Source organism: Marmota flaviventris, chromosome 5 (assembly GCF_047511675.1).
Source record: "Marmota flaviventris isolate mMarFla1 chromosome 5, mMarFla1.hap1, whole genome shotgun sequence".
Taxonomy (NCBI): Eukaryota; Metazoa; Chordata; class Mammalia; order Rodentia; family Sciuridae; genus Marmota; species Marmota flaviventris.
In genome coordinates this window covers 82,191,336-82,212,190 of record NC_092502.1, presented here as the reverse complement: position 1 = coordinate 82,212,190, position 20,855 = coordinate 82,191,336, and positions in this window count along the sequence as shown.

Genomic DNA, 20,855 nt, shown 5'->3' with positions numbered 1-20,855 from the left:
ACATCCACATCTGTGAGAAAATAGATTTCTGTTCTTTATAAATTACCTATAGGTAGTACTTTGTCTTAGCTGTTACTGGAGGAATCGGTGCCGAGGAAAACCATGGTCTCATTTTAATTTTAGGAGAACCTCTCTAGTAACTATGTGGAGGACAGTCTGTAAGCAATCATAGAGAGAAGAAACAAGACCAGTTTTGGAGGCTATTTCAGTAAACCAGAAGTGATTGGATTCTGAAGAGTTCATTTATTGTGCAAGTTGGAACAGAATGAACTGAAACAATAAATAGATAGATAGGTCTTGATATTGATACACAGATAGATGTATTTTTCAGCTAGCGTTGCCAAAACATGAAAGACTGAGTGACTTAAATAATAGAATATTTTCTCACAGTTCTGGAGACTAGCTGTCCAAGATCCAGGTGCCATCAAGGTTGGTTTCTGGTGAGGGCTCTCTGATCTGCTGAAGACCACCTTCTTACTGTCATCTCATAGCCTCTGTGCATGCATGGAGAAAAGGAGAGCACTTGGTGTGTTTTTCTCTTCTTATAAGGACATCAGTTTTATTGGATTAGGGTCCCATCATGAAGGCCTCATTTAACATTAATTATCTCTCTAATGGTCCTGTCTCCAAATATAGTCACACTGAGGGTTAGGGCTTCAACATGAATTTGAGGGGATGCAGTTCAGCCTATAATAATATGCAACTATATACATCAACATATGCATTCTTGTCAAAATCCATATATGCCTATCTACATAGATACTGATATTCAGACTATAGATGACCCAGTATGTGAATAAATGCTTTGAATTATTAGGTCAAAGCTAATTGTTAATTTTTTTCTATATGTAATAATCCTGTCACTCTTGATAAGGGATTGATTTCACATTGATTGCATTCAATTAATGTAAACCCCAAAGAAATAAAACTTTTAGTGTGTTTGTCCAAGAACTAATTTGGGGAAAAAAACTGACTCAGGATGTCTGCCAAGTTATACAAAGTCTGGGTGTACCTCAGGAGGGAGATTCAGGCAAAATAAGCCTCTGTCTGAGGGCCCTTTCTAATTCTGGACAAGTATATTATTCCTAACAAATCTACCAGTAAATGTGCCCTACTCACCTTCCTCTGGCACAAAATGATAATTTCAATGATCTCTGTCCAATTCCCCAAAGTCTTCTTCAGATTATTTTGTCAGATGGCTGTGCCATCCAATACTGTTTTCCCAATTTGAGTCCCAACTTCAACATTAATTAGCTTACATTTTACTAAAATGAACTCAACTTGCCATCTTTAAGCTCTTATTTTAAATTCACCTAAGCTCTTTTACATTATACATGCTATGCCTCTTTTTTTTCTTTTCATTGAATCTTATAAATTGATTATATCTGAATACTTAAAGGAAGAATATCAGTATCTCTCTCTGTAGTCCCTCTGTCTTATAGATAACAATATTTCTAAAACATGTTCAGCATAAATCTTCCTTTGAAAAGAATTTAGAGATTTTTTTTAATTTGGAAGGTATATTTATTTAATGTAGATTGTCTCCATTCTACATTTATAGATGAAGAAACTCTGGTCAACAGAGATTCCCAGGCTCACTCCAAATTACCCAGTCACCTAATGTCAGAGTAAAAACTAGAATTTGTGTAATTTAACTCCAAATGAAAGAAATGTTACATTAAGAAAATGATCATGCTGAATTGTTCTAAAAAATAATTACTAATTTCCTCCAGTAGAAATATAAAGATTTATATTTCATCCCATTAATAGATTACCACTAAGAAATCTTATATGATTTTTTTTCACTTTTCTTTTGTTTTCAAAGTGAAAGACAGCCTTCTCTATCACCTTAAAGGAATTTAGAGATTTATATTCCAAATACTATGAGGTAGTAACAGTCACTAATGGCATCTGTGACTTTTTTCTTTTTTCTCTGGTATGCATGTCCCAAAACCAGATTCAGTAGTCACCAGCTTTATATTAAAACATATAGAATAAAGAACTAAAAAACTTACCCCAAAAAATAAATAACCCAATCAATAAATGGGCTAAGGAAGTGAACAGACACTTCACAGAAGAAGAAATACAATCAATCAACAAATATGTGAAAAAATGTTTAACATTTCTAACAATTAGAGAAATGTAAATCAAAACTACTCTAAGATTTCATCTCACTCTAGTCAGAATAGCAATTATCAAGAATACAAGTAACAATAAATATTGGCAAGGATGGGGTGGGGAGGTACACTCATACATTGCTGGTGGGACTGCAAATCAGTGCAACCATTATGGAAAGCAGTATGGAGATTCCTCAGAAAACTTAGAATGGAATCACAATTTGACCCAGCTCCTAGTTTATACCTAAAGGACTTAAAATTAGCATACTACAATGATGCAGTCATATCAATGTTTATAGCAGATCAACTTACAACAGCTAAACTATGGAACCAAACTAGATGCCCTTCAATGGATGAATGGATAAAGAAAATGTGGTATATATACACAATGGACTATTACTCAGCCTTAAAGAAGAATGAAATTATGGCATTTTGCCACAGTCCGGCTGCAGCAAAATAATGGGGGGGGGGGGCGTGATGAGCAACTTGTGTAGATTGATACAGCAGGAGTGGGAGCCATTTGTTGTAGGACAGGAGGGGTATATATACATTCCACACAGCTTATCTTAATTAACAAACTAGATACAGCAGTCAACCAATAAGGAATCTCCACGCTTAATGGCTCGCTGGCGTTACTTCACAAACCACTCCCTCTGGCAAAATGCCAGGCGCCATCTTGACTTGTTTACAGACCCTAACAGCATTTGCAGGTAAATAGATGGAGCTGGGAAATATCATGCTAAGAGAAATAAGCCAGTCCCAAAGAACTAAAGGCCACTAAATGTTTTCTCTGATATGTAGATGCGAATTCACAATAAGTATGGATGGCTCAGAAAAAATAGCATTACTTTGGATTAAGGAAGGGCGTATGAAGGTAGGAAGGATAGTAGAATGAATCAGACATTATTACCATATGTGCATATGTGACTACATGATCAGTGTGATTCTACATCATGCATAACCAGAAGAATGAGAAATTATACTCCATTTATGTATGATGTATGAAAGTTCATTCTACTGTCATGTAAAACTAATAAGAACAGATTTTTTAAGACCCTATAGAAAGTCATTCAAGCAAATAGCAATGTGAAACGTATAAAGAAGAAATATTCTGACCAAAAAATAAATTCATAAATACATGTTTATAGAAATGGAAGTTTCACATACTGTAGTGATACCTGCATATTCATGGTTATAGCAGAACAATTCACAGTAACCAAATTATGGAACTAGTCCAGGTGTCCATCAATGGATGAATGGATTAAAAAATGTGGTATATACATATAAAGTTCTATTGAGCCATAAAGAAGAATGAAATTATGTCATTTGCAGGAAAATGGATGGATCTTGTGAATGTTATGTCAAGTGAAATAAGCCAAACTCAAAATAGGAAAGGCAGCAGAATACAACAGACACTAGTATTGCAGTATGTATAAACGTGGCTGTATAACCAATGTGATCCTGCAATCTGTACACGTGGGAAAAATAAGAATTCATACCCCATTTGAATCAAATGTATGATATATGATATGTCAAGATCATTGTAATGTTTTAGCAACCAATAAAAAATAGCATCAAATGGTTTCTTTCATATGTGGAAGCTAAAAAGGAAAAAGGAGGAAAAGGGGAAATCTCATAAAAATAGAATGGAAACTGGTAAAGTAGAAGAAGGAGACTTGGGGAGGAAGGAGGAGTGGGAAAGGGGAGACGACTGGGAATAAAATTGACACAATTATATTTTATGTTGTGTGCATGTACAAGAATATAACAACAACCTCCACTATTAAGTATCATTATTATGCACCAATAAAAATATATAAATAAGAAAAACAGAACTAGCTTTTCCACTCCAAAAAAGGAAAGAAAGATAGAAAAAACTTAGGTTTCAGTGAAATTTAAGCTTAAATTTTGTAACCTGATCACTGTAATGATTAACATGATAATAATGGAGATGAAATACACATGTATGGAAATTTCACAATGAAATTCACTCTTTATGTGATTCATGTGCACCAATAATTATAATAAATAAAAAAATCTTAAAAATAATGGAAATAGGGCTGGGGTTGTGGCTCAGTAGTAGAGCAATTGCCCACCATGTGTGATGCACTGAGTTTGATTCTGAGCACCACATATAAATAAATAAATAAAGGTCCATCGATATCTAAAAAAATATATATTTTTAAAAAGAAATAGTGGTTCTTTAAAAAATAAAATAAAATGATGGAAATAGAAACAGTTAACACTATTGTGGTGTGAGAGGCACTATTTAAATATTTTACATCTATTTGACTCTCAGAAAAGCCATATGGCACAAAGCTACTACCATTGTCCTTTTTTTTCCCTTGAAAGTTTTAGATTTAATAGAAGGGGAGTGAAATTTTATAAGATCAGTGGGAAAATTGCTAAGAAGAGTGGACTTAGAAAGGTAGCCTATTTTTATATATGTAAGAATGAAAACTCTTTTGTATACATGGGAAGAAAATTCAGTTCAAAACAGCTTAATCAAAGTGGAATTATATTGCCTTCTATAAACCGAAACTTGGATCCAGAGGCTCAAATGATGTCCTGAGCACTTGGTCTCTCCATCTTTTGGGTCTGCTTTCCTCTGTGATGGTTTCATTCAGACCAGCTCTCCCTGGAGTGCTATCAAGAGTCATTCACACTTCCAGATTTAGATTTCATCATTTTCGCAATCTCTCCAAAGAGAGAACTTCACCATTCCAATCATCCAATCATCAGGGTAGCATTATCACATTTGCTGGAGTTTCCATGGGCCAAACTGGGTCCTTTGCCAATCACCGTGACAGTGGAGCTAGAATATGATTCACCTACCTATTATCTAATATGGGTCACCCATCTATTCCTAATGCCAATCATCCTCCACAGAAAAATAAGCTTCTCTTACTCATAAAGGGATAATTACCCTAGAAAATAAAAGTCTAAATCGTTCTCTGAAGCACTGAAATTTGTGTATAAAAATGTAGAGCAAAGGGCTAGGGTTGTGACTCAGTGGTAGAGTGCTTGCCAAGCACATATGAGGCACTGGGTTCAATCCTCAGCACCATGTAAATAAAGAAAAAAAAAGAAAGAATTGAAGAAAGAAAGTTGTAACAAAAAAAGCAGAGTGAAATAGAATTCACAAAATATGTATAAAGGAGCCTGAAGCAACAAAGTTAGTTTAGCAGGTGCAGAAAGCATGTAAAAGAAAATGGGAGTGGAGGGGAGAGGAGACTAAAAGAATGCTCCTGTAGGTATGTAAAAGCATCACAGTGAGGTCCAAGTAAAATAAGTTGTGAATTATATTCTATGTTGGACTCTATGGAAAGTAAAAAGCCTCTTTGTATTAGCTTCTTCACTAAATATGCTAATAAGATGTAGTTCTAAAGTGTAGTTCTAAAATCCAATCCAAATCAACAACAAAACTGAGGCACCATGTCCATAACTGACTGAGGAAAAAGATTTACAACCAACCACAATTCAACACAGACCATAATAAGTAAAATAATAATAACACTGATAGAGTTCTGTAGGGTAAAAAAAAAAAATCTGGAGAGAATATTAAAGAGATACAGAAGGCCACAGAGGAAAAGTTTATGACAGAGTGGCATCTAAACCAGGTTTTAAAAATAGGCAGCATCTAGACAGGAGAGATCATGGAGACAGTGTTTATGGTAAAGAGAATGAAGACAGAGGTAAAAATGGTGAACAGTGGCTTGACAATAGGATGCTTGAAGGAACCACAAAACAAGATAAGGTCGTAAGTGTAGTTCAGTGAATAGAATGTGGGTGAAGATCTTCAAACACTGCAGAAGGCGATGATTAAAACTGTTCTACAGGAGAAACACTCCATGTTCAGTGTGAAGCATGGATTGGAGGGAGCAGTCTAGAAGCAAGGCATCCCACTGGAAGTTTATGGCAAGACTTTGAATGTAATAGTAGTGTAAATAAAAGAAGTAATAAAGCAAGGAAATGAGAAACTGGAAGCAGGAAACATTTTGGAGATAAAATCTACATGACATTTATTTATAATTAGTTATGAGAATTGACAGGAAAAGGTAAAAAATTTTCAAGACTAGGTGCTCAGAAATATGGTGACACCATTAATGCAAGTAAACACCATAAAAGGGGGATCAGGTTTTTTTGTGTGTGTGTGAGTGTGTGTGTGTGCGCATGTGTGTGCATGCGCATGTTATAGAAGGGGACATGAACAACAAATGAAGAATGACCTCACTAACAGCATAGAAGTGGTAAATGCCTGCTGGGAAACTGCTGCATGAGGGCAGTTGAAAAATATATCTTTCTGCAAGGTACAAATGTTAGGATGCAATTTATGGCATACGTAGGTGTTTTAAAATGTTGTTTATGTTTCCTTGTCACTAATACAAAATTAGACCCATACAAAATGAAAGTTTAAAAACCAACTAAATCTGTCTTTATTTCCCTGATTTCATCTTCTTAATAATATTGGACACTTGCCATTTAGACCTACTGTTTTTTCATGATAATAAGTTTAAGCTTTTAAGAACCAATTTTATAATCTCTACAGAGTTTAGATCATTTGTATCATTTCTAGAAAACTAATTCTTGACTTGTTCAGTCTCCACGATTTTATTTTTCTCTGAAGACACTGGAGAGGTAAATATTTAGTGAATATGTCCTTATCATCTGACACAATCTCTCCAGTGGAGTTTTAAAACACCCTGTGATTTCTTTAATCTTAAAACTAGCCAGGGGGGAAAGAAATTTTGGAAGTGATTGCTTGAAATCAAACGTCATTAAAAAAAATATACTAGGCACCTGTTTTGAGTAAGACTCCAGCTGGACAGGGAAGCGAAGCAGATGACCTGGCCATGATATTCTTTGGGGATGGTTTCAGTGACTACAAAACCCTAGTAGGTCTTTGGCCTCCCTGTTCTCCAATCAGGAATACTCCCTGAAGAATTCATCCCAGATTTAACATGATAAACAGCATGTGCTGAGAAGAGAATGCATTGGGGAGCCTGAAATGACTCTGGGTTGACTGTTAAAGCTGGAAACGCTCATTAAAGCTGTAACTTCCTTCTCATAACTGAAGATGTTGGGGAATTAACTGAAGGCAGAAGCTCTCAGCAAATGTGAACACACCAGCAACAAAGACAGATCAACCAAGAAAGGAACAAAGACCGCAGGGCCTAGGGGAAGCTATGGGAGAAAGGGTCAAAGAAAGAAAAGTCTCTGTTAAAGAGAAAGTAGGATTTTATTTTTTAAAAAAGGGGGCAGAAATAATTATTCCACATATAACAGATCCTGTTGGTTGCCTTTCCAATTGCCTCTTCTTTCTTCATTATTGCTCATGAAGTTCTAATTCTTTTTAGGTGCCCACTCCTCCTCATGTGACTTACAATTAATCTGAATGAGTATGCTAATATGAAAAAAACATCCATTTTCTTTAGAGTTATTGGCTTAAAAATTAATATATCACACAATTTTGACCACTTGAGTGAGGAGGAATCCAGTGCGTGGTTTCTAGTTGAAGTTTCCTTGCTACTAAAGAGTACATGAAAGGCCGCCCATTACCCCCATATCGTTTTAGATGGTGTCAAGACTATGTAATGACACACAGAACTTGAACATCATCATCTCACTATTATTAGGTATGTTAGTCAAGGTCAGAGTCAGATGGCAGAACAGAAACCAGGGAGACTTAGGTTCTTGAGGATTTTATTTAATTGTTAAAATAACCAATCTGGAAGCTACCTGTGTAATGACTATAATTTACTTTAAAAGACTTTAATACATGCACTGATACTATGTGTGTGTCTATGTGAGACTTGTGTTGAGCTGCAATGCAGGAGCTATAAACACTCTCACCAGATTCACTGTGCAGGAGTGGTCAATGAGCGTGGCAATCGGGAACACAGGAGTGGTGCCGGAGTTCTCGTTGGAAAGCCTATATCCCAGAAGGGCCCTAATAAGCATTTCTGCTATCTCTATCTTTCCCATAACCTACATTTTGCTAATTATCATACTAAATGTCAGAAAAAAAAAAGCTTTTAGTGACAAAAATACCAGCCTGTTGACTATCACGATGAAGGTTAAAATTGGGCTATTACTGGTAAAATTGAAATTATTCAAGTTATGTGAATTAGATAAAATAATTGTAAAGACACTTCCTATACCTTAATGATAGAGAATAGGAATCTAGCAGGTCAAGTAATAACATACTGTACAAGGAAACATTAAAATATTTTCCTAGATGATCCAAAAAAGACCCACTTTCACCACCTTTTTCCAATCTAGTATTAGAAGTTCTGGCCAGAGCAATTGGATAAGAGAAAGAAGTAAAGGAATTCCAAATTGGAGAGGAGAATATCCAACTACCTTTGTTTGCAGACAACATAAACCTGTATATTGAAAACCCTAAAGACTCCATAAGAAACTGTCAGAACTAATAAAGAAATGCAGAGTAAGATACCCAATCAACACTCAAAAATAAGAAGCATTTCTATACACTATTAACAAGCTGCCTGCAAAAGAAATCAAGAGAACAATCCCATTGACAATAGCTACCATAAAAATAAAAAAAAAAAATTAAACAAAAATTACCTGGAAGCACATTTGGCCAAGAAGGTGAAAGATGTCTACAAAAAAACTACAAAAAAATAAAAAATAAAAAAACCAAAGTGGACGCTGATAAATGGAAAGATATCCATGGACTCATGAACAAGGGTTCATATTAAAATATCCATATTACCAAACTGATCTCCAGATTCATTGAGATTCTTATGAAAAACCAAGGTCATTCTCTATAGATTTAGAAAGAGAAAGTGCCTGAAATTCGTACAAAACTGTAAAAGACTCTGAATAGCCAACATCCTGAGCTATTTAGAGGAATAAAGCTGGAAGCATCACACTACCTGACTTCAAAATACACTACAAAACTATAGTAGCTAACTGTGGAACCAACCCAGATGCCCTTCAATAGACGAATGGATTAAAAAAATGTGGCATTTATACACAATGGAGTATTACTCTGCATTAAAAAATGACAAAATCATAGAATTTGCAGGGAAATGGATGGCACTAGAGCAGATTATGCTAAGTGAAGCTAGCCAATCCCTAAAAAACAAATGCCAAATGTCTTCTTTGATATAAGGAGAGTAACTAAGAACAGAGTAGGGACGAAGAGCATGAGAAGAAGATTAACATTAAACAGAGATGAGAGGTGGGAGGGAAAGGGAGAGAAAAGGGAAATTGCATGGAAATGGAAGGAGACCCTCAGGGTTATACAAAAGAACATACAAGAGGAAATGAGGGGAAAGGGAAAAATAATACAAGGGGGAGAAATGAAGGTCAGTAGAGGGGGTAGAGAGAGAAGAGGGGTGGGGAGGGGAGGGGAGGGGGGATAGTAGAGGATAGGAAAGGTAGCAGAACATGACAGTCACTAGTATGGCAATATGTAAATCAATGGATGTGTAATTGATGTGATTCTGCAATCTGTATATGGGCTAAAAATGGGAGTTCATAACCCACTTGAAGCAAAGTGTGAAAGATGATATATCAAGAACTATGTAACGTTTTGAACAACCAACAATAAAAAAAAAAAAAAAAGTAAAAAAAAAACTATAGTAGCTAAAACAGCATGGTATTCACATAAAAGACAGAAACACAGACCAATAGAACAGAATAGAAAGCTCATGAATGACCCCACTGTTTTGCAGCCAAACAAAAATTGATAAAGGAGCCAAGAACACACAGTGGGGAAAGAACAATCTCTTCAGTAAGTGGTGCAAAGAATGCTGAAAATGCACTTGCAGTGGAATGAAATTAGACCCTTATCCCTTGCCAGTTATGAATATCAACTCAAAATGGATCAAAGTCTTGAATATAACTTCCTAAACTATGAAACTACAAGAAGAAAACCTAAGGGAAAATCTACAGGACATTGGCCTTGCAGAGATATTTAGGATATCGCCCAACTGCAAAGACATCAAAAGCAAAAATTCACAAATGAGATGAAAAAAAAAACAGCTGAAAAGCTTCTTCACAGCAAATGATACAATCTACAGAGCAAAGAGACAACCTACAGAAGAACAAAAAATCTGCAAAGTACAACTCTGACTAGGGGTTAATATCCAGAATATGTAAAGAATCCACACAACTCAATAGCAAAATAAGTACCAAATAATCCAGTTGTTCAATGGATTATTTGGTACTTAAAGATCTAAAGAGACATTTCTTAGAAAAATACATATAGATGATCAACAAGCTTGTTAAAAGTGCTCAGCATCAGTAATCATCAGGGAAATATAAATCAAAACCACAGAGAAATTTCACCCAGGTTAGAACAACCATATCAAAATATAAATTTTAAAAATGCTGTTAAGGATGCAGAGAAAGGGAAACTCTCACACACTGTCATTGGGAATGTAAGCTAGTACAGCTATTGTGGAAAACAATACAGAGATCCTCAAAAATATCACTACTGGGTGATATACCCAAAGGAACCAAAATCGCATGTAGAAGAAATGCCTAAACTCCCATGTTCTTTGCAGAACTATTTGCAATAGCCAGGATATGGAATCAGCCTAAATGTCCCTCAGTGAACAAATGGATAAATAAAATATGGCATACGTACATGACAAAATACTATTCAGCCATAAAGGGCACAGAAGTCTGTCATTTGCAATAACATGGGTGGAACTAAAAGACATTATGTTAAGCGAAATAAGTTAGATACAGAAAAACAAATATTGCCTGATCTCACGCATATGTGGAATCTAGAAATGTTGATCTCAGAAGTTGCAGCTAGAATAATGGTTACTAGAGACTGGGAGGATTAATAGAGAAAGGAACAGAGAGATACGGGTCAATTTGTAATGATACAGTTAGACAGGAGAAATAAGTTCTGCTATTCTATGGAACAACAGGGTGAATGTAATTAAACATAATGCACTGGGCATATATCAAATTATATATATATATATATATATATATATATATATATATATATATATATATATATATAAATTGCATACATCAAAATAGAAATGTCTTTGCACTCACCATCAAGAAATGATATGGTGATAGATAAATCAATTACCTTGAACATTAACCAATGAATGCATGAACCAAAACATCACATTATACTTCACAAATAACTGAAAATATTATATGAATACAAAATAAAATTTCTCAAACTTAAAAAAATACATAATTTAGCAGGTTAGAAACTATATTCATTGGGATCTAGCCCTAGGCTAAATTCTTCAACAACAGAGTCTCTAGCAATGGAATCTAAAATTCTGGTTGCCTGTAACCATCTGTAATGTTGGTAGAATGCTGCCTCAGGAATATTGGCAATTGCCTTCAGAAAACCTATGAAACAAGATGATAGTCTGAGATGCTAAAAGCAAAAGGGGTTGGATCTTCCTCAAACCTATCCAGCAAGTTATATAATTTCTGTTTGTAAATACTTGCTTACTGATAATGCATAGTACAGCCAATATAAGGGTGTCAGTGTACTTAGGTTGTTTGGCAACACAACCCAAACTTGTGACTGCTTATTTTGAGAATAATAAATTTTACTTATCATTAAAGCAACTGATGGAGGATTTTCTACTGCTTGCTGTTGAGAGCATTCCAGCATATACCACTTCACAAACACTAACTCTCCAGTTATATTGAAATTTAGATTGTTGTTTGAGAAGCATGTGCTACATGAGAACTTTTTTATTCAATCAAACATGTTTAAGAGAAAACACCATGACATGGTAAATCATGGAATGAAGCTAGAGACTGACCCTGTGACAGCTTTGTAGAGATCATCCAACCTCTCTGAGGCTAGAGTGACAGCCAAAGCAGTAAAACAAGGATGTGTGCTATCTCTGAAGTCAAATGATGGAGGATAATTCTGGCTTTCTCTCCTGCTAGCTGTGTGACCTGTCTCTGTGCTTAAATATCCTTGTCATGGACTATCATATTATCACAAGGTAACAATTAACTATAGCATTATTATAAAGATTAGATGAGATATGCCATGTTCAAACCTCAGCAAAATGTCTGGCATAGCAAATACTAAATAAAAATCATCATCATAATCTCCAAAATAAAAGCATTGATCACAGTAGTCCCTGAACTCCTCCTCTTTCTAAAATTCTCCATTTTGCTTTCACTTTTGTACTTTCCAAAGAGAATATTAATGAAGAAAAGTAAAAGCCATCTACTCCAAGTCCAGTGTCAATCCTTGTCATAGTCAATGCCAGTTACTCTTGTCCCAAAACATGCATTGAGTGCCGACTATGTATGGGCACAGGGTGGGATAGCTTCAAGAAGTTCTCAGTCTTACAAAGCAACCAAGAATACCTGTTTGTTTGGTTTTTCTAACTAAATTTTCTACTTCTCCAGGTATCCTCAACTTTCATAAGTCTTTCTCAAAATTTGTCTTTGATGCAAATCTGTGCTCCATGTAATACAAATCCATGTTCTAACTTTGAACCCTTCACTCAACACAGAGATTAAATTCCATCCCTTTGGTGAGGAAATAAAAAGCTGTCATCAATGAAAAACCTTACAGAGCATTTCAGGAAACAGGAAACTCTTTGAATGGCTTTAATGTCATTGTCCACAACCCCAGCTACATATTATCTGACACAGCACATCAGCTAGACCTCCTCTACTGGAAAAATTAAGTGCCAAGAAGGAAGATCTAGAATTAGTTTCTGTAAAATGTGTAAATCTTTTTTTTTTCTTTCTCATCCGTAAGGCCTCAGTTTAAATTTTCTCCTTAGCCAAGAAAGCCAATATTTTCCCCTTTAATCATAAAACACTGCTTATAAATTGGTCTCTTTTTATCACATTCATACTACTACATGTAAGAGCACAGTGAGTTTGGCAACCAGAACAAAGCCTGCATGTGTTTAGAGCCCATACTTGAAACACCATCTGTAGGCAGTCTTTTCCTCTCCAGCTCGTCAGGGTTAGTGGCAAGAGAGATTCATGAGCTAAATGCTTCATTAACTGGTGACTCTGCCAATACAAGGGAAACATCTGTATCAGCCAAACCTGGTAAAAATCAGTTAACTGAGTCAGAGCAAAAGTGCAAGCCAGAATCACAGTGCTCCTAAAACAAAACCTGTGCCTTCAAAACCCCCATTTGACCACCAGCTTGGCATTCACTGCAAGTGCTGCCATCTTTGTGAGTGGTTTAAATCTGCAGCTGCATCTCAGAGATGATTGTTAGGCCTTAGACTGTTAGTGAACAGAGAGGCTTCTAGGAGGAAGCTGACAATCATGGGTCCTGACTTTGTCCTGGGTTTGCTTCACCTTTCTCCACAGTGAGGAAACAATGAAGTATCTTAGCATGGGACATATTTTGAAAACCTCCCCTAAAATAATCTCTAACAAAAAGTGTTTATGACAGGAAGTTTTATGAACCAAAAGTAAAATTTAAAAAAAAATCAAACCTATACTTTTACAAAAAATTGAAACATATTGCTATTCTCAGTGTGGTTCCTAAGGCTAGGTTTATAGGAAAGTCTAGTTGAAGAATGGGTAGCCAAGACAAATTACATAGTCACTCAGTGAATCATGGGGACAAAGTCCATATGGGCTTAGCAATGATGTATGCTAAGGAAAGGAGTCAGGGAGGAGAGAACAGGGAAGACCAGGGTTTGTGACTCAAAGTGTGACTAATGCTGTGAACATTGGTTGCCAAAGTGCCAGGGTGAACTCTGGATCCAACAAGGCCTTGCTTAGCACTAACAGGCTTAGAACAAGTGCTACAGAGGCAGGAAATTTTAGGCTGTGGGTGGCAATTCTGAATGAGAGATTTGGACCAGTAATCATAGGTATAGAAAGCAAAAGCTTTAAGATAACCAAGACATTCAATCTCCAAAAAAGAGAGCTGGCGTTAAAGCTCTACTAGAGAGCAAATGGAATACCCAATGGGCTAAGTGTTATCTTTTTGTGGGTTGTGAGGAAAGCTACATATGGTGATGAGGCAGACACTAAGGGGCTCATTGCACACACCACCAGTTTATAGCAGCAAGATAAATCTCAAACCCCCACTGATGGAAGGTGGGAGTATCCTAACATATACATTGGCAGACTTAGCCACTATTGTCGCAAGAACTAGGTAGTTTTAAGCTATCTTCAGCCCCCAGTGAATTCTACTGAGCAAAAGCTGAAAGGCAAGGACTGGCATATTCATCACTCAATCCCAGTTTTTACCCCATAATTATACTGACCCCACTCTCAGCATTAATATAATTAAATAACCATCATAACTAGTAAACTGATATAATTGTAAGTATATAGGAATAAGCTAGAATGAGATCTGGCTTTAGAATATTATTATCGACTTTTCCTTCTCAAATGATTAGAGAAGAATGGAAAATTTTGAAGATAAAAATAATAGATTAAAAATGTCTCCATGTATTATTGGCATACCTCTAACACTGACTCATAACAATAAGTTTTGGGTTCTAGAAATATTTGTCTATTTAAAAACTGATGGAAAGAAAACATCAGTAACTTTTATAATGAGGTCAGTTCTCTGTAGGTATGCTGCTCATGCACCACATAATCTACTGATGATTCAATGTGGTTAACAGGGTGAGTACCAAAAAAAATTAAAACATATTATTGATTTTAATTTTCAATTCTTTTGCATTCACCCCTAAAAAGGAAAAAAAATGGTGTTCCTAAAATCCCATTCAGGAGAGGCTATGTTTACTCATAAGGAAAGGGAAGTGGTATGGGAGGGAGGTTTCAGAAAGTGGCAAGATTACACCCAGGATACCTGCTAGAGCCTGGAAGAATGGTTGAGTTTCCTCCCCATTCCCAAAGCCTCAAAAGCTGAAAACTAGGTGGATACTGACAGTCTTATAAAAAATCCCACATGCAAGCAGAACAGGGAAAGAGGCAAACACTGACTGTGTAGTTTTGGATGGTGAGGGTCTTCCCACTAACAAGTAGAGAACAAAATTGAGAATATCTTCAAACTCTTCCACTTTGGAATTAGTCCCAAAGAAAAGGAATCACATTAATTAAAATTAATGAATGGAAGTTTTATAATTAGTATGAGCAATCTGGTTCAAAAAATGAAGTATCGTTGACTTTTTTTTTTAAGCCTGGAAGTTTTTTCTGTGTTGCCCAGGCTGGTGTTGAGCTCTTGGGCTCAAGTGATCCTGAAACCTCAGCCTCCCCAGCAGCTGGGATCACAAGCACATGCCACTCACTGTAAAGCATCCTAATAAGTAGTAGAAAAGGGGTTAAAACAAAAGAAGAATTAGGAAATGTAGTAGAATGTCTCTCCTGTGATGCTCTGGCAATTCCACACACCCACATAAATCCCATGCATGAAGGCTTGAACCTTAGCCAATATGGGTCTTAGCAGTTTGCATTGTGATCCTCCCAGAACACAGGAGGATGGAAGACTGGTGTGGTGCCATTTGGAAGTTATTTCCCCCTTGCCTTTCTAGTTCTCCAGGAAGGTTGTCATGAGCATTTCTCTCATCACCTCCTGGTGGCATGTTATATGAAGATTTCTGCCCTGGCTCTCTCAGGGAATTGAGGCAGACTACAAAGCCTCCTTGCTGCAGTCTGGAGTCATCAAGCCCAGAGATGATACATTGGTGCATTACATTGCAGTCATTTTGTCCTTTTTTTAAAATTTTTTTCTTTGGACTAGAGAGAGAGAGAGAGAGAGAGAGAGAGAGAGAGAGAGAGAATTTTAATATTTATTTTTTAGTTTTTGGCGGACACAACATCTTTGCATGTGATGCTGAGGATCGAACCCTGGCCACACGCATGCCAGGCGAGCGTGCTACCGCTTGAGCCACATCCTCAGCCCCTCATTTTGTCCTTTGGTTTCCATGTTGCCCTTTCCCTTGTATGTAACAAGGATCTGGTAGCTAGCAACTTCTTCCTTTTTGTTGTCTATATAAGTAATAAACTCTCTAATGCAAAAAAAAAAAAAAAAGTTTCATTTCTTTACCTGTCAAAGTACTCAGGTCATAGACTTGGCTTTGTCTTTTCTTGTGTGCTTGAAAGGAAAAATAAAAAGTTAGAAATGACTACCAAAGAAGAAACATGTAGAGGTATGCACAAAAATAATTTTTCAATAAACCTTTTGTCAGAAGCTAGGAAAAACGTACTCAAGAAAATGGTTCTTGTTTGGAATACCCATCATGTCTATGTGCGTGAAATAAGTGAGACACCCCTTACTAAGTGAACACCATAGTGTTCCCTTGAGGCAGCTCTGTGGACACTCATTCTGAGCAATGATTGGCTGCAACTAACAGGGACTGGACATTACAGTGTTTTTGTGGAACACACTGAATGTTGTATCTATTCTTAAAGTTTCATTATTGATTTCTCTATTTTAATGTTTAATATAATGACATAAAAGTAAATTTTATTAAAAGTAGAATTCTTTTTGTTTTCTTGTTGCTATATTCCAAATTAAGTCAATAAAAGTAGAGATCATGATACAAAAACACTTTAAGTCAGGGAGAGTAAAGTTTCTAAAACTGTGCTGTCTTCCTGCCCACATAAACAGAGTTAAGCCTCAGGAAAATGCCTTAGATTTACTTTCGATATTCTCTTTGTAGTAAACACTAAAATGTAGAGTAGGCACAATAGCAATGAATGGCCAGACTAAAATTTATAAGCTATTAGTATCTATTAAACTCCTATTGTGTGCTAGACCTTGAATTATGTTCTTTTCCCAAAACACAAACAATTTCACTTAATCCTTGAGAGTGAATTGTGGGATAGTTATTAGATGAGACTCTCCATATATTCTTTCACATTTATTTCATGTTTTTTTGTTAAATTGGAAGCTCTTAAAAACCCTAGAAATTTGAGGAGAAAGAGGAAAAAAAACTAGAAAATAAACACACTTGCATATAAAAACATAAATTTTGGCATTTGACTCATCATGAAGAATGAGATGTGAGTTTATTAATACATTTAAGAAAACATCTAGGGCTGGGGATGTGGCTCAAGCGGTAGCGCGCTTGCCTGGCATGCATGCGGCCCTGGTTTGATCCTCAGCACCACATACAAACAAAGATGTTATGTCCGCCAAAAACAAAAAAATAAATATTAAAATTCTCTCTCTCTCTCTCTCTCTCTCTCTCTCTCTCTCTCTCTCTCTCTCTCTTTAAAAAGTAAAACATCTAGAATGGGTTGGGGATGTGGCTCAAGCGGTAACACGCTTGCCTGGCATGCATGGGGCACTGGGTTCGATCCTCAGCACCACATAAAATAAAGATGTTGTGTCCACCAAAAACTTAAAAATAAATATTAAAAAATTCTCTCTCTCTCTCTCTAAAGAAAAAAGAAAACATCTAGAATAACATATTCATGAACACCTGAGGGCACTTCCATAAAATATACATTCCAAATAGAAAAATTGTATCTTACTGACTTTCCACATGAAACCATATTCTTTCTTGTGAAGCACAGTCCCAAAGATTTCATACATTGACTGTGACCAAGAGTGGACCTATTTTACACTTCCATTACTCCTTTGGAAAAGTTTTCACTATCACTCATAAGGGTTTGTAGCAAGTTTGCATTGACCTATACTGATAAATAAACTGGCACAGAGCCACTCCAACCATGACTGATCCATGTAAACCACAGCAAAAAGAAATGAAACCAAAGAACATTCATGAACATGACAATTTCCTTTCTCAGTACTGGGGATTAAACCCAAGACCTCACACAGGCTAGGCATGCATTTTACCGCTGAACTATGTCTTCAGCCTGAAGACGACACTTTTTTTTTACTCTTTTACTTGTGCTCTAGCCTCAATTAAGTGCTCTGACAGAGAAGAATGACCCAAATCTAACATGGGCCATTCAGTTCTTAAAAATTCCTTTAGTTTTTAAATCAAATGTCCTGGACAGATGACTATAGATATTTACTCATTTATCCACACATCAGTAGATTTTTATTGAGCCCTACTATACAGTGGGCTCAGCTAGTTTAAAAGTCAAGTGACTCCTCTTGAGCTAGAGTTATTGACAGAAGTTCCAAAACCATAGTAAGTAAGTACTTAAGAAACCTGAACTCTCTGCTCTTGAATTCAGTGAGTTTTTAAGAAAACATCTGTGGCTCTAGAAGACAAACTCCACTGAACAGTTTCTTAGTGGAATTTCCATGTTTTTCTAATTATTACTAGGTAGAGGAAAAACACCTCCACTAGCTGAGTCAGCTGGTTAGAACACAGAAGTGTTCTCACCTATGCCATAGAACATGTGACAAAGAGATGATTACTGATCCAAAGAATTCTCTTGTATATGTTTGGTGATACTCCAGATTTCAGCAATGAAGGGAATGTAGAGTTCTACAATTTATTAACAATGAAGGTGCAACTACAAAAGTCACTATAATTTATTCAGTATTTTATTTATTTATTTACTTGTTTATTTCAGTCACTATAAATTACTTTGTTAATAAAGTCCTCACCTGTGGCAACAGAGAAAGATACCCCTTGACTGTACCATATGGGCACAGCATATTTTTACTGGTAGACTATATATCTTTATATCTTTATTGGGACTCCATAGCATCTCCATGAAGACCTATAGGACCAGGGTTATCCTAAATGTATGACTAAAGAAACGCAGATCCGTGAAAAGGTCACCTACTTATTTGGTGGAAGAGTCATTCAACTATAGACTATCATCAAAGCAATCATTTAGAACTGTAATTCTTGACCAAAAGTGTTTTTGCCCCACAAGATATTTTTCAATGTCTGGAAATGTTTTTCATTATCACAATTGGAATAGTGTTACTGACGCCCAGTTGCTAAAGGTCAGGGATGTTGCTAAACACCACACAAGGCACAGGACATCCCCCAAAGGAAAGAATTTTCTGGCCCCAAATATCAATAGTTCCATAGTTGAGAAACTTTGAGTTAGACTAATGGCACCAAGTGTACTGATTAACAAAACTCCACCAATTATGTCCACTGGTCTTCTGTGAGTGTAACTGGAATAAGGAAAAGTTATACACAAAGTAATTATTTTTCCCCTACTGAACACATAATCATAGTGTTAATGATCACAAATGGAAGTCTTACAAAAATTCTGTCAAAAACCAGCAGGAAAAAAAAAATTTAAGAAGGATGTCTCATAGCCTTATATCTATATAGCAAACATTGTTGGGCTCCTACTATGAAAAACAGTTTCTGGAATTTGTATCATCTGTACTCTATGAGCAGCACATATCCAATTTATATATTGAATGTTCCTAATGTTCAGAACCCTAGAGCAATTTGGTATTTGGTTGAAACTTTGAAACTTCTTTTTTTTAATTGATTTTATTATTTTTTAATACATGTCAACAATGGAATGCATTACAATCCTTATTACACATATAGAGCACAATTTTTCATATCTCTGTATATATAAAATATGTTCACATCAATTTCTGTCATTTTACATGTACTTTTTTCGCATTACAATTCTTAATACACACACACACACACACACACACACACACATATATATATATGTATATACTATATATATATATAGTATATATATATATATATATAGTATACACACACACACACACACATATATATATATATATATATATATATATATATATATATATATATGTATTACAACTTTTCATATCTCTGTTTGTTTATAAGGTACGTTGATACCCAGTTCAAGTGTTCATACATGTACTTTGTATAATGTTGACCATCACATTCCACCATCCTTGCTAATCCCCTTCCCTCTCCCTTTCCCTCCCACCCTTCTTAAGTTTCATGGAAACCATGTCCATGCCACCAAAGAGTTCACTATACTCACACATGCTATGTATTGTACTATTGTGAGAAGAAAGCTAAATTTCTGACATATATTATTCAATTGAAGGTAGGGTTGATATAGCCACATTGAGCCTCCAAATCAATGTGGCTATATTACTAACTCAGAGATTATTAAAGATTTGACTCAAGACTTGACACTTTCCAGACTGTTGAGGCTGATATAAAAAAATACCTTAAGCTGAGTAACTTATAAATCATAGAAATTTATTTCTTTCAGTTCTGGAAGCTAGTCCCAGATCCAGGTACCAGCAGGTACAGTGTCTGGGAAGGCTCTCTGTCTGCTTCATAGATGGTGCCCTGTTGTTGCATCCTCACATGGTGGGAGGGATAACACTGTTTTCACACACAAGAGGCAGGAGGGGCAAGGGAACTTTCACAAAGGACCAACTCCCAAAGGCCCCATCTCTGACATCTCCACACTGGGGACTAAGTTCTAACATTTTGGGAGACAATCATACTCTGATAAAGCAACATCCAAGAAAGTCCTTTTCTTTATCTAAAACCTAAGCCCAAATTATCTCTGTGGGCGTACTAGGTAGAAGTAGCATCTGAGGAAGGCTCTGTTGGATTTGAAAACATCTCCCCTAAACACACATACATAAATTTGAAATTATTATCATTTGAAGCACATTGCTTAAATACCAAGTTAATTACTTTCACTCTGATGTCCAACTTTTGGATGTTACATCTATTTATATTATCTGAATTCAGTATTTTAGAACTGAGAAGTAATAAGGAGACTTGAATTCTTCCTCCTTTATTTTGGAAATAAAATAACATCATAATTCTATTCTTAATTTTGAAGATTTCTAAACAATATAAATGCAACTTGTTAAGGCAACTTTCAAAAAATATAAAAAGGAGAGCCTTGGTTTCTATGGAATACTGTAATCCT